This window comes from Syngnathus typhle, linkage group LG4 (genome assembly GCF_033458585.1).
Source record: "Syngnathus typhle isolate RoL2023-S1 ecotype Sweden linkage group LG4, RoL_Styp_1.0, whole genome shotgun sequence".
Lineage (NCBI taxonomy): Eukaryota > Metazoa > Chordata > Actinopteri > Syngnathiformes > Syngnathidae > Syngnathus > Syngnathus typhle.
In genome coordinates this window covers 9,521,228-9,533,978 of record NC_083741.1, presented here as the reverse complement: position 1 = coordinate 9,533,978, position 12,751 = coordinate 9,521,228, and positions in this window count along the sequence as shown.

The following is a 12,751-nucleotide window of genomic DNA, read 5'->3' as shown; positions in this document are numbered from 1 at the left end:
ATTGTTTGTTTTTTAATCTCCATCGCGGACCGGACATCAAACGGAGGCCGCCATTACAGATGCGCAGAACGGTTGCGCAAGACACGTCAGCTATATAAAGAGCGAGAGTTCAGTTCTCCACCTATTAGTTTCAATTCACAGTTTAATTAGCAGTTTCAATCAGCAAATAACAAAATGCGTATTACAGGTAATATTTTATTTCACAACACTTTGCCTTGTTCCTTTCGTCTCTGCTGTTCACTTCAAACACCCTCCATACGAACGCAATGCTCTCGTATCAGACGCTTGCTCGATCACCTGCTCGTTTGCTGTCACAATGTACCCTACACAAATCCGAAACATTTGTTGCGGCTCCGAGTCACGACGAGGGGCAAGTTTTGGTTTCCAAGGTTGTTTTTATTCCTCTTCAACGTCTTTCCCATACAGAGCCGCCTTTTTCACGTCCGCAGCCCATGCGCGCACGGAGCGCGGTGGTGCGTTTAGGGGCAGTCGGAGAAATCAACGCCAACAAAAAAAATGACATCCAGCCTAGTTAAGACCATACCAAAGACTTTAAAAATGGGACCCATTGCCTCCCTGCGTGTGTGACGATCTTTGGGACTTAAAAAAAAAAAAAAAAAAAAAAAAAAATTAAAAAAAAATTAAAAAAAATTCATAAAAATTGGGTGCGTATTATACATGGGTACAAGCTTTTTTCCAGCATCAGCATGCCATTGTTAGGGGTGCGTACTATACATGGGGGCGCACTATACATGGAAAAAAACGGTATATAATCCCAAATGATGGCTGCCCATCAACTTCCTCTTTTCTTCAAATTATGAATCACCGTAATAAAACAAGTCAGAAACAAGAAAAAAAACTTCTCTGTCAGGTTTCCATTTCCATTTAAAGGATGTAAACAGAGGAGGGAGTTGAATGACTAAGAATATTATTGGACTTCTGGATTCTCTCTAGTAGTCAATGATGCCGTGTTATGTGGAAACCTGTTTCCTCTTATATAACTGCCCCAGGATGCTGCCATCTAAACACAATCTTTTAACTTTATTCATAGCACAATCACAGACACCAACACACGCACACACATGTAAAAGCTTGACAATTTGATTATTAGAATAATTGTTAATTGAAGCCTTGATCAGTTGAAAGAAAAAAAATATATACAAATATATGTATATTGATCATTCCTATCTTTGCAAAGTCAAAGTTCATATAAAGTTGATATGTGTCGCTGTGAAAGTATGACATTAGATGAAATTGCATTCTGATGAACCTCTTGTCCCTTTATGCTCATCATGAAAACACAAAGCTTGCTTGATTGTTTCCTATTTGTGCAGTTATGAGGCAGCCATTTCAAGAGTGCCATCCTGACTCGCAGCACAAAATAGGTACAGTCGTGAGCTTTTTTGAGCTGTACTTAATCAAACAAAATCCTGGCTGACCGTAATTTGACCCTGCGCTTCAACTAATCACCAAATCAGACCGTAACATGGGCTCTGCCATCGCATCTGCTAATTTCCTCTCTGTTTACATCGTTGTCGGAGAAATCATAGTTTGCTGGTTAAAAAGAAACGTACGGTCAAGGAATTTGTGCTGATTTAGGACTGAATCCAAATATTTCATCAATCATGTAAACTTTTTGAAGTTTAGCCTTCTTTCTTTTTTTTACATGTATAGATGTTTGCTCTTTTTTATATCAGGCATTTTCAACCTGGGGATTTGGAAGCAAAGGTGGTCTGAACAGATCTTACGCAGCTTACCCACCAGCTTGGAGTGCCGCAAAATAAACCTAAAGATGGGGGAATGTTCACTGACAGTAGCAAGCAATCTCGGAAATGTTTTTTGCTGTACAGCGACAACCAGAAAATAAATTTCAAACACTGACGATAGAGGAGTTGGAAGCTGGAGGTCTCAAATATATCATTTAGTAGAGATCATGGATTTGAAAACTTTGGAAACAAAGTGTAACTGGAAATATAGAAGGTCATGAAGAACGTTCCTGGCAACCAGCAACTACGTTGAACTGGATCAACTGGATGGATCAGTTTCCTGGGCGCAAAGAGGGTGAATGATTCCCTCAGGACATGAAAAAGGTAGATAGCTGGTATCGGGGACGTTGGGATGCAGCCATGAATGCTGATTGAAGTTGGATTCACAAGAGAGGATAAACTCTATGCAATCCTTCTAATCAAATCACTATATTCTGATTAATATTTTGTTAATGGAATATGAATTAAAAGGTGTGTAGAATGTTTAGATTTTTCAGTGTTCATTTATTTTAAAGATTCACTATTTTCCATTAATATCGAATTGAATTCAATACGATAAATATACCAGAAAAAGTTGTATAATGTGTGACGTTAGGCAAATACAGAACGTCAGTATTTTATGAAAGCGATTAAACTGACACTACACCATCCCACAGCCGTGTGTGACTTTCTGAATCATAAAATTGTGGATGTCTTTTCTTCTAAACCAAGTGTTTAGTTGTTTTTTGTTGCTGATTCCAGCTCCGGCCTTCCTGTGTGGAGTTTGCATGTTCTCCCCGTGCTTGCATGTGTTTTCTCCAGGTTCCCCCCACATTCCAAAAATAAGTACAGTAGGCCAATTGATCAATCCAAATTGCCCGTTGGTGTGAGTGCGAGCGCGAGTGGTTTGTCAATGTGTGCTCTGCGATTGGCTGACAAGTTCACGGTGTTCCCCGCCTACTTCCTTTAGTCAGCTAGATAGGGGCTAGGAGGTCCGTGACCCTTGTGAGAGCAAGTGGTACAGAAAATGGATGGATGAATGGATGTTATAACACAACCAAAGACTACTCATTCAAAATGAATTACTTGCAGTGAATATGATTATTTCAAGTAGTCTGCCATTGATGTAATAGTGTGCTTCTTGCTGTCATACCTCTTGACCTAAAAAACTTTCTTCCCTCAACTGTATAGGCTCGAAACAATTTCTTATTCAGTAAACAATACATCACACACTTGTAAAGCAACACACACACACATATTTCTCATGCAAGCTGAGCAGGCTCACTGTGACTCAACCCCTTTGTATGTTCGCTACATTAATTGGCTGACTAACAGAATACAACAGCTAGTTATATTGACTCATGTTTTGACTCATACCATTATTTTCTTTCACTTATTATTTAGAAACCGCTTTGAGGGTAATACAAGGTTAATAAAATTATCTCCAGAATTCCCATATTTAACTTAGTAGAACACTTTGGGTGAACATACTGAAGCAGCATTGCAAAATGGCACGCATGTCATACAGGCTCTGTACTATTTTGATCTCTGTGAGTCGATGAGCAGTGACATCCTACACAGTCAATATGTAAATATTTATCTGCAACATTCATAGTGCTACTCTATGCTACAAGTAGCAAAACCCCAACAACTTCTGTCTTCTGACTCTATATGATGACCCATGTAACGGTGAGTGATGTTTAACTCCATTTCACCAATCATATGGAGCCAGGTAGTCACATGACAATACACAGGCTTGCACAGATGAAGCATAGCCGCAATTTGTATCCACAATTCAAACATTAACCAGACCTCTTTGTTTTGACTAGTTGGGCTGCACAGGACATATTACAAAGCCAATTTGAGGATGGACTTCCCCTTTAAAATAATTTTAAAAGCCTACACAATTTATATTGTGTTTTGTAAGTAACTAAATCATGGTTGTCAAACTCAAGGTCCGCGGGCCAGATATGTTCCGCCACATAATTCTTTGTGGCCCGCGAAGAGAAATTGAACATTAATGTCAATATTAAAATGACAAATTTTCTTCACTTTTAAAAAATAGAGGTATCGCTATCAATTCTTGTTACCATTAATCTTTTTAAAATATTGGAATCATCTTTACTCATTTCCAAACTTGTTATTTATCAATTTGTTGTGTATGGCAATACACATAACTGTATGGCATTGATGTTCATAATGGCCCTCCGAACGAAACTGTGATTACGATGCAGCCAGAGATAAAAATGAGTTTGAGACCCCTGATACTATCCTTTTCTAAATTTAATTTCAAACTTTAATATTTGACAAAAGAAGAAAAACGCACTTCTCATATCTAATAAGATGACTCTTGTGTTGGTTAGTCGTGGTTTGTGAAAACCACATCTTCAAAATATTTTTTTTATGTCACAAAAGTACACAAAACACCAATGTGATATAAATCTGTTACTGATTTGTGTTTACTGTAAACAGTGCCTTTCTAATGCCCTCATGGCCTCATTTGACATTTACCTCAGCAACTCTGAGGTAAATATGACACTCAGCCTGGCAGACGGCTAATAAAGGTGACAGCGGGAGGGCAGAAAGCTGCTTGGTGTACCACCCTGCTGTTTGGAGGCACAAACGTCACGGACGCTCAAGAAATGTCCTCATAACATCGTGCCAACAACATAACATGAGTAATGTTATGTTCAGGTACCCAAGGTGTAGAAGAGAATCCAGTCCATTATCGAAATAAAAGCTCATCCAGACTCAGATGAATGAAATGGAAATAATGCAAGGTATCAAATTATCCACAAACTAGTTCCGGTCAACGGCCCGAAGGTTGGGGATCACTGCCCTAACTTAATTATACCATATTATTTAATTTGATAAAATAAAATGTTAAATATAGTAATACAGAGAACATGATTCCCTAAGTATTGGATTACCCTTGGGTAATAATCTTGCGTGTTCTTTGCAGTCTTTTGTCTAAATATTAGTGTGTGTATACTTTACATATGATTTCCTCCCCCATGCAAACAATATGAGCTCAATATTTGTCAATTCTAAGGGCGTTTTACGATTTTGGTGAGTCCATTTTAAAGGCAATGAGAGAAGCCACTTTGATGGGAGGCGACACAACTCAGCTGTGTCGACACCCACAACACAGAAGAATGCCTGTTTTTACCTGGACCAATCTTGCATGCATCTGCAAAAATCCCAAAACCCAGTCTAGCCCGCTCCTGCACAGATTTACACCACGGCTCACACTAGATTTGCACTGGGCATGAAAATAAAACCCTTTGTATGCAGCCTTGTTGCAAAACTATAAATCATTGTCCAAATACTAACAGCAATCATTTAGTGTCCAGGATTATTGCAAATATTGCAAACAATCCTCCAAACACTCACGCCTTCATTCCAGTTATTATGTGATGCTGAGCAACATTAAGATACGGCTGCTCTTTCCAAATCGCCTTTGACTCCCAAGACTAAACTATCAGGCCTGCAGCACATTTTGATTCGCGTGTCTGTCTTCTTCTCTGCATCTTTGACCCGAGCTTGAACCCAGAGTCTCAACAAAAAAGCGCAAAGGGGGGAAAAACAGCAAACATTGCATGTTTATTTTCAGTTTGGCGTCATATGCATTTCGCATGCGATTCTTAAGAAGTACCAGCAGGCAGATGCACTTTGACAACTGCTTCATTTACACATTGCATTGCATTCGGTTGGCTTCATGAAGCATCCTCTGTAGAATCCCCCGTGTGCCTTCTTACCATCATGGTTTACTGGTAAGTCTCAGATGGATTTTACGCGGAGGTTTTTATTCAACCTATCAGCTTCATGTTCTAACATCACTCACTCGTCTCTTGTGCAGCCTCGGCCTAGCAGTTAAAACACACGAGGGGTGATTAGTGGCTACAGCCATGACATTTATATGCACATCCCAAATTTATTTCCTTTATTCAGTAAACAAAGACATAATTAAAACACACCATAACATTTGCAATATACTCTTGCTTTAATTGGTTGACTAGGATGCAGTGTATTATTAGATAGCCTTGCATTTCAAATGACCACAGATTTAATTATAGATCGCTTTTACACGATTCAATTTAATAACTGAAACATTAATTTTATTCAGATAGTTGTCCACTGTCTGTATAATTTGATTATATTTAATTATAATTATATTTATACTGTCTGTATAATTTAATTAATTTTTACCAATAACTTATTCAAATTTCTGTTACAGTTTTTCTCCTTTTATTCCTTCCTTTATCACCAAGGGCTTGCTAATGTGGGATTGGTTTTCTTATATATATCTAGTGTGATTTTTGACTTGCTTAATGTTGGAAGTTCCTTGAAATAAAACTTTTGTTGTGCACGGGCTTAATATAAATAAAATGCTTTCCTCTTGGATTGATTTTAGTGGCATATTATTGCCTGAAATGTACAACCTCGAGGCAATTGAGTTTTCCCATTGGAGAGCTGAGCTGCAGGATCCATTCTATTTAATAAAGTGAGAGCTTGTCGTGACAGGTAACCAGGTGGGTAGTGTGACATACAGACAAATTACACTACTGTGTTTATAACCTACTGCTGATATTTCCTTTCCTAGTGTGTGCTTGTGCTTCCTATTTGTATGTTTCCCACTTGACAGAGGAGGTCGAGAGAGAGTGAGACAGAGGAACGGTCCAAGGCTGCGAATTTAATCTGGCTCCTGTGGTCATGTGATTAATCGTGGCCAGGGACCAGGGTGCTGTAATTTATGATGAGGGTGGTAGGGCGGGGTGGGGGGACTTCAACACATTGCCACTCCAGGGGGAAATCTCACTCTCCAACCAATCCGATCATCTTCTCCAGATCTCCTTCCACCAAAACAATAACATACAGCTGGGCTTTGAGTAAGCAAGCCATTAATTTCTGGGACAATGCAGGAGATGGAAGAGACTCCTTGTGCAGTTTTTAATGAAGGAGAGTTGATGACCTATGGCACACACTGGTCACAAAAATAGAACATTATCAATTTGACTTTTTTTTTGGTACAATTAAAAAAAACTTATTTGGATATCAATGAAAACTGCAAAACGTCCATCCATTTTATGAACCGCTTATCCTCTTATCCAACCAGCCTGAGACATGAAGAAATTGATCTCAGTGAGTGAACTCGTGCAATACTCCCAAGTATTGGCATTGCTTGGTGTCGGATATTGGCAACTTCATACCTGGACTCATAATATGTTTATGATATAGCTGATGAAGCCAATGGTTCTGGCGGCCGTGGCTTATGCAGTAGAGCGGGTTGTTCAGCAACCCACTATTCGAACTCAGCTCTCTGTCCGAGTCTCGAGTCCCTGTGTCTTGGGCGAGACAAAAATTCAAAATGAGAAAGTATTATAAACAAAACAAACACACGACCGAACGAGTGAATGAACGAGCAAATGAATAGATTAACAAATAAATAAACAAATAAAAATAAATGAATAAATAAATCACAGGCTTGAATACTAAATGTCTCACCTGTGATTGAACTGCAAAAGAGTGTGGGATTTTTTATGATGAAACACGTTCTTGATGTTTTTTTTCTTTCTAATTACAACATTGCATTTGAAAGTCCTTCCTAAATCGTAAGGAAGAAAACACAGACAAGAGACATAAGAATGGACGTAATAAACACAACTGTAGTTTTTCATTTATAACCCCTCTTATCCAATTGTATAACCCAATCCTAGTTGTTTTCATATACCATCCCTGTCTGGTTTGAACTAATTACAGAAAATATTAGACAACAGAGCAGTGACACTCGCTTGACTTTAATGCAGGTACTGTGAGTTCACTTCCCAATCAGTCACAATTTCAACGTGAGTTTGAACATTTGATCTCTCAATATGGAGAGTGATTTTGATCACAATAGTGTGGAAGTAAAGCCAACAAGACATTTCTATGGTAATGAGCAGCAATAGAGGTTTCTGATTTTGAATCAAGGATACGTTGACAGGGTGAATAGGGGATCTAACCTGAAACCTTTCACTTTGATTCTCGCTCCAGCATCATGGTTACTTCCGTCTGAGTCAGGCTTTTTGGTAAGTCAAATGACTTTGGAAAAGGTGTTTGGTGGTGTGCTTTTGGGTGAATGCTGTGTTGCCAAGATCAAGCAGTGCTGAGAGCAGCTAGTCTGACCTTCCCCACCAGCTGCTTCCCTACGTGTGCCTTGCCAGTATTAGCCGCTTTTGCTCTCTGACTTTTCCCCTTTGCATTGTGCTGTTCATTCTCCATTATCTGCATTTACTTTTTCGGGTGCATGGGCAATCTCAACACCGGGTGTATATATAGCAGTTCTTTCGACCTTCACATTGTTTATGTGTCCCTGTAAATATTTATACAAAGGGACAGTGGGGCGTCATCTCACCTTACATTTGAGCTTCTCAGCAACAACACACATCATGCTGGGGAGTTTCCCTTAGGTCAGCGGTTGACAAAAGGTGAGCCGCGGGCTGCATGGGGGTCCGCACCCACACTCAAAGTGGCCCCTTAACTGATTTCTGAACATGACTATATTTCCTTTACCATGTCAGTTCTGAGTTGTAATAATGTTGTCGATGAGAGAAGATGACCACGTTTTTAAATACGGACGAACGTACTCACAAGAAACAGATCACGTGTAAATAAGAGTTGTGCTTTCATTTTAGATATGCCGTTCCTTAAAACAGACAACAATAAAAACATCTTTCTGTTTATATTATGTTTATTGTTATTGCTTCCATTTCGAATGCTGTTCTCCATCTTTTTCACGCGCTGATCCTGCTTCTTTAAACATAAAACCGGCGTCCATCCATCCATCGTTGCTGTGATTTTCTCTCATCGCTAGTAGGTTATAACACCCCTCTCCTAAACCATTTCATCTCTCCCTCTCCCCTCCTCCTCCTCCTCCTCTTGAGCGCACTCCTCCACCTACCTCACAGACACATGGATGCTGCCGCCGCCGCATCCTCTCATCCTTGCTCTTTCTGAGCGCATCAAACTAAACAAAACAGAGGGTGGACAAAGAGGAACAAGTGGGCGCTCCCGGGCGTGCCACAACAATGAGTCGGTCCTGCCTAAAATTGAATGGATTAGCCAATCTATTCTGAGCTCTAATGAGATTAGAGGGGCAGCGAGCAGACATGCAGGGTGGCGGCGGCGTGGTACCTTTCCTCCGGCTCCCCGGGGACTGCTCCCACGGGAAATGGCGCCGTTGATGCCGCTGGACGCGCGGTCGATGTCGAGGGACCTTTGGAGACATTTGAACGCACGCTCACCTGCGCCGCGCTTGAGCGGGGCGCGGATTCCTCGAAGTAGCGCTCCAAAGTAGAGAGACGGAACCCGAAGATGAAGTACCAGAAATACATCACGGTGATGCAGATGGCCATGGGAGTGACAGCCTCCAACAAAGACTGCCTCCCCACCAAGAGACAGCTGTGGTGAGTTAGGGGCGTTGGAGGTGGATGTATACACCATAGTAGGCTTCTTTGTGCGTGTGCATGGAAGCGGACGTGTGTGTGGCTTCTTGGGTGTGGAACAAAATAGCTTTCATCTGAGCCTCTTAAAGCGTTGTGCTCACGGAAGGCGTCAAAGTTGCAGCTGAACACGAGCAGCTGTTGGCGGAAGTGGCTGGCTGTGCTGGAGTAGATACAAAAACATCCACGCCGGTGCACGAGACATACTACACGTTTAGCCCGGTGTTTATACGTGTGCACATTTTGCATGATATGATCATGCGTTAGTTTTCACACAAGCGCACAATACGGGCAGGTATTGTCACAGCCACTGTTCAACTCATTTAAAGCCCACCTGCTGTTTTCCGTTTAAAACAATTTGATCTATGTGTCTGATTTGTACTATTTAAAAAAAAAAAGAAAAAGGAGGGGGGCACCCCGCACTCCTAATTACTTATTCAGTAGCTTCCTGTGCATGTTGGAGTCTCTTGCTGAAGGCTTCACTCATTTTGCGTGTATGATTTTCCACTCCATTTGACCAGTTGTCTGCCTTAATGGTACATAAACAATATCAGATGCGCGCACGCACTCTCGTACGAACGCACGCACGCATTCTCGTACGCACGCACACAGACACGTTCTCATGCATTTTTCTGTATGGTGTGTTGCAAATAAATCATCATCATGAACACTCATCATCAACATCATCAGATGCTAGCCTCTTGCAAACAGCCCTATGAGTTTGTGGTTGAGCAAAGAACCATGTTTTTCTGTGGGTGAAATTGGGTTTTGTTGCACCCCTCCTTGCTGGATCTCATCATCTCCACATACGGAACTGATTCTCTTTCAGTGAAAATAGTGTGCCTATTCTAGAATTTTGCACGGCAGCCCTAATGACAGTGAAATATCAACTCCCGTTGGATTATGTTGAAATTGTTCGATTTGAAATTCTGTTATCTTTGTTTTCTATTCCAGACTAAGACTAACTTTATTATTATTATTATTTAAAGGAAGTTCTTTGTTATGGAAGCATTTAGATTAAAACTAATTTAATGATTGTTCAGTTGTGTGTGGAGTTGAGAGTAGAAGGAAGGTGAGAAAGTTGAGTTGGGGTGTTGGTCAGTCACATTCTTAATATTTTCAAGTTAGGACAGGAATTGGCATCTTGGTGGTGGCCACAGTTTCAGCAGCACTACTGGTGGGGGCAACAAAGGATTAAATAAGGACCAAAAAAACATGCCCATATGTCTATTTTTTTACTGAGCCAATGTCCAGATAAGTATCTTAATATATTTTAATACTTTGCATATGAAAGAACAGCTCTTCAACTACAAAGGCTACGAAGGAAAGAAAAAAAAAAACACATACTGTGCAAAAAGTCTCTCTTGCATAACAATTCCCATTCAAAGATGGCGCAAAACAGCACAGCAACATAAAGAGGAAGAACAATTTTTTTGCTGGTGCTCACAAAAACTGACTCACTCGAAGATTTAATATTCTATTTCCCTATCTTTGTTCTTAGGCTGGCTCGTTCACACAATGCAGTATAGGGCAGTATTTAAGGTGGTTCCCTCCGCATCAACGGAGATCTGTCACAACAGCCACTTGCAGGGCAGCACTGGCAAAACTGGGGCCCCAAGAAAAAATGTACACTCCCATTCATAAATATATCATTGATACAAACAGACCATACCATAACATGCCATTTGACATCCTTTATTAATTAAGAGTGAAACAGCTAACAACTGCAATAATAAGGAAATAAATACTCAACAAAAATAACAAATAGATATACTAATTCTAAAGTGAATATGCAAGTGTGCCATTTACAGAGGAGTACTTTTTTCATGTAGTTCATTAGGGTCATCATGTGACAAAAATTATGCAAAGTCATAATTAAGACTTATGATTACCACGCCACTTAAGTGCTCTTGTGCCATTGACGAGCGGAGCGGAGGTAGGCCTAAGTCTTAATCAGCTTCATTGTTGAAAAGCTCCACTCAAAAGAGACAACTGAAACAAGGACAGTCACTGCAATATGGAGGGTAATCCAGATTTGGATACAGTATAGTTTGATATTATTAATAATAATAATCAATCTTCAGTCCCGAAAGAGGAGGAAAGTAGATTCCAATCGAATGAGTCACGGATAGGAGCACCAACAACTTTTATTTCAACAAGTTATTAACCATTCAAGTGAAGCTTGAGCTTTCCCTTTTTGTATATTGGTTTGTTTGTCATCCAGATTCAAGCTATCACCTCATGCAATAGATGCGCATGTTTGTACGCATATTCACATCTAACGTGCTGTGCATTTTTGTGGAAATGACTCCCTTTAAGCAAACCAGGTCGTTTGTGTTTCAATTCGATTTACATATTCCGACTTGGGCTAAGGACCTGCTTGCTCTTATTATCCGATGAGTTCAAAGTCAAAGTCAGCTTTATTGTCAATTTCTTCACATGTCAGGACACACACAGAGATCGAAATTACGTTCCCACTATCCCACGGTGACAAGACATAGTACACAATATATGTACATACAAGTAAACAACCCAAAAAGTAAAAACAAGAAGGCACAAACAATGAATAAACAAGAGTGATGAATAAATAATAAATAAACAAATAATAAATAAGAGGAGCAAAAATGGAGCAAGTGTGCATACAGCAGCAGCAGTTCAAAGTGCTTTTAAGCAATTTCCCGTCCCGTCTCGTCCCCGGTTGTTTTATTATGTGCATATTGTCTTAGTTTCTGTCCGTGTGCCTGTCTGCTCGCCCCTCCCCTCCTGTCTGCCCATGATTGGTGTGATCATTCTCACCTACCTGTTGTTACCTGTCGTGTATATAAATTCTGTCTGCCCCTCACGCCCCGTCGGTTCATTGTTGTCGTACTGTCCTGCTGTCGTCATGTCCTGCTGTCTTCATGTCCTGCTGTCTTCATGTCCTGCTGTCTTCATGTCCTGCTGTCTTCATGTTTCACGTCCCGGTCAGTCAAGTTCTTTTTTTGTTAAGTCATGTCAGTTTGCCGAGTCTGTTAGTTTGTTTTCTCCAATAAACCCTGGTCCAAGCTGCATTTGGTAGCCCTGCTCCACCCGATCCGTGACATGTCTGCCTTCAATTTATATTACAACTTAAATGTTTTACTTAAACATTTTTAGCACCAATTTCACATAAGAAAAATCTCCCAACTAGACACCCAACAAAAATACAGAAACGACGATGATCTCGTCTCAACTTTCTCACAAAGACCTGATATACTCTACATATATAAACTATAACACCACGACTAGTACAGTTACAAAATAAAGATGACATTGATCATGAAATAAGTTTCAATGATTTTGAGATCAACTTCCTGTGGCCCATGTGATTTTTGGAATAATCCAAGTCTTTCATGCTAATGTTAGGCTAGGAATGTATCCTGGAGTTACACATCTAAAGTTCTGTTAAGGAGAAAGACATATACGTTAATATATAACATAAAAAAAAACATTACCAAATTAAACATATTAAATTTCATGTTAATGTAATTTTATCATTTATATACA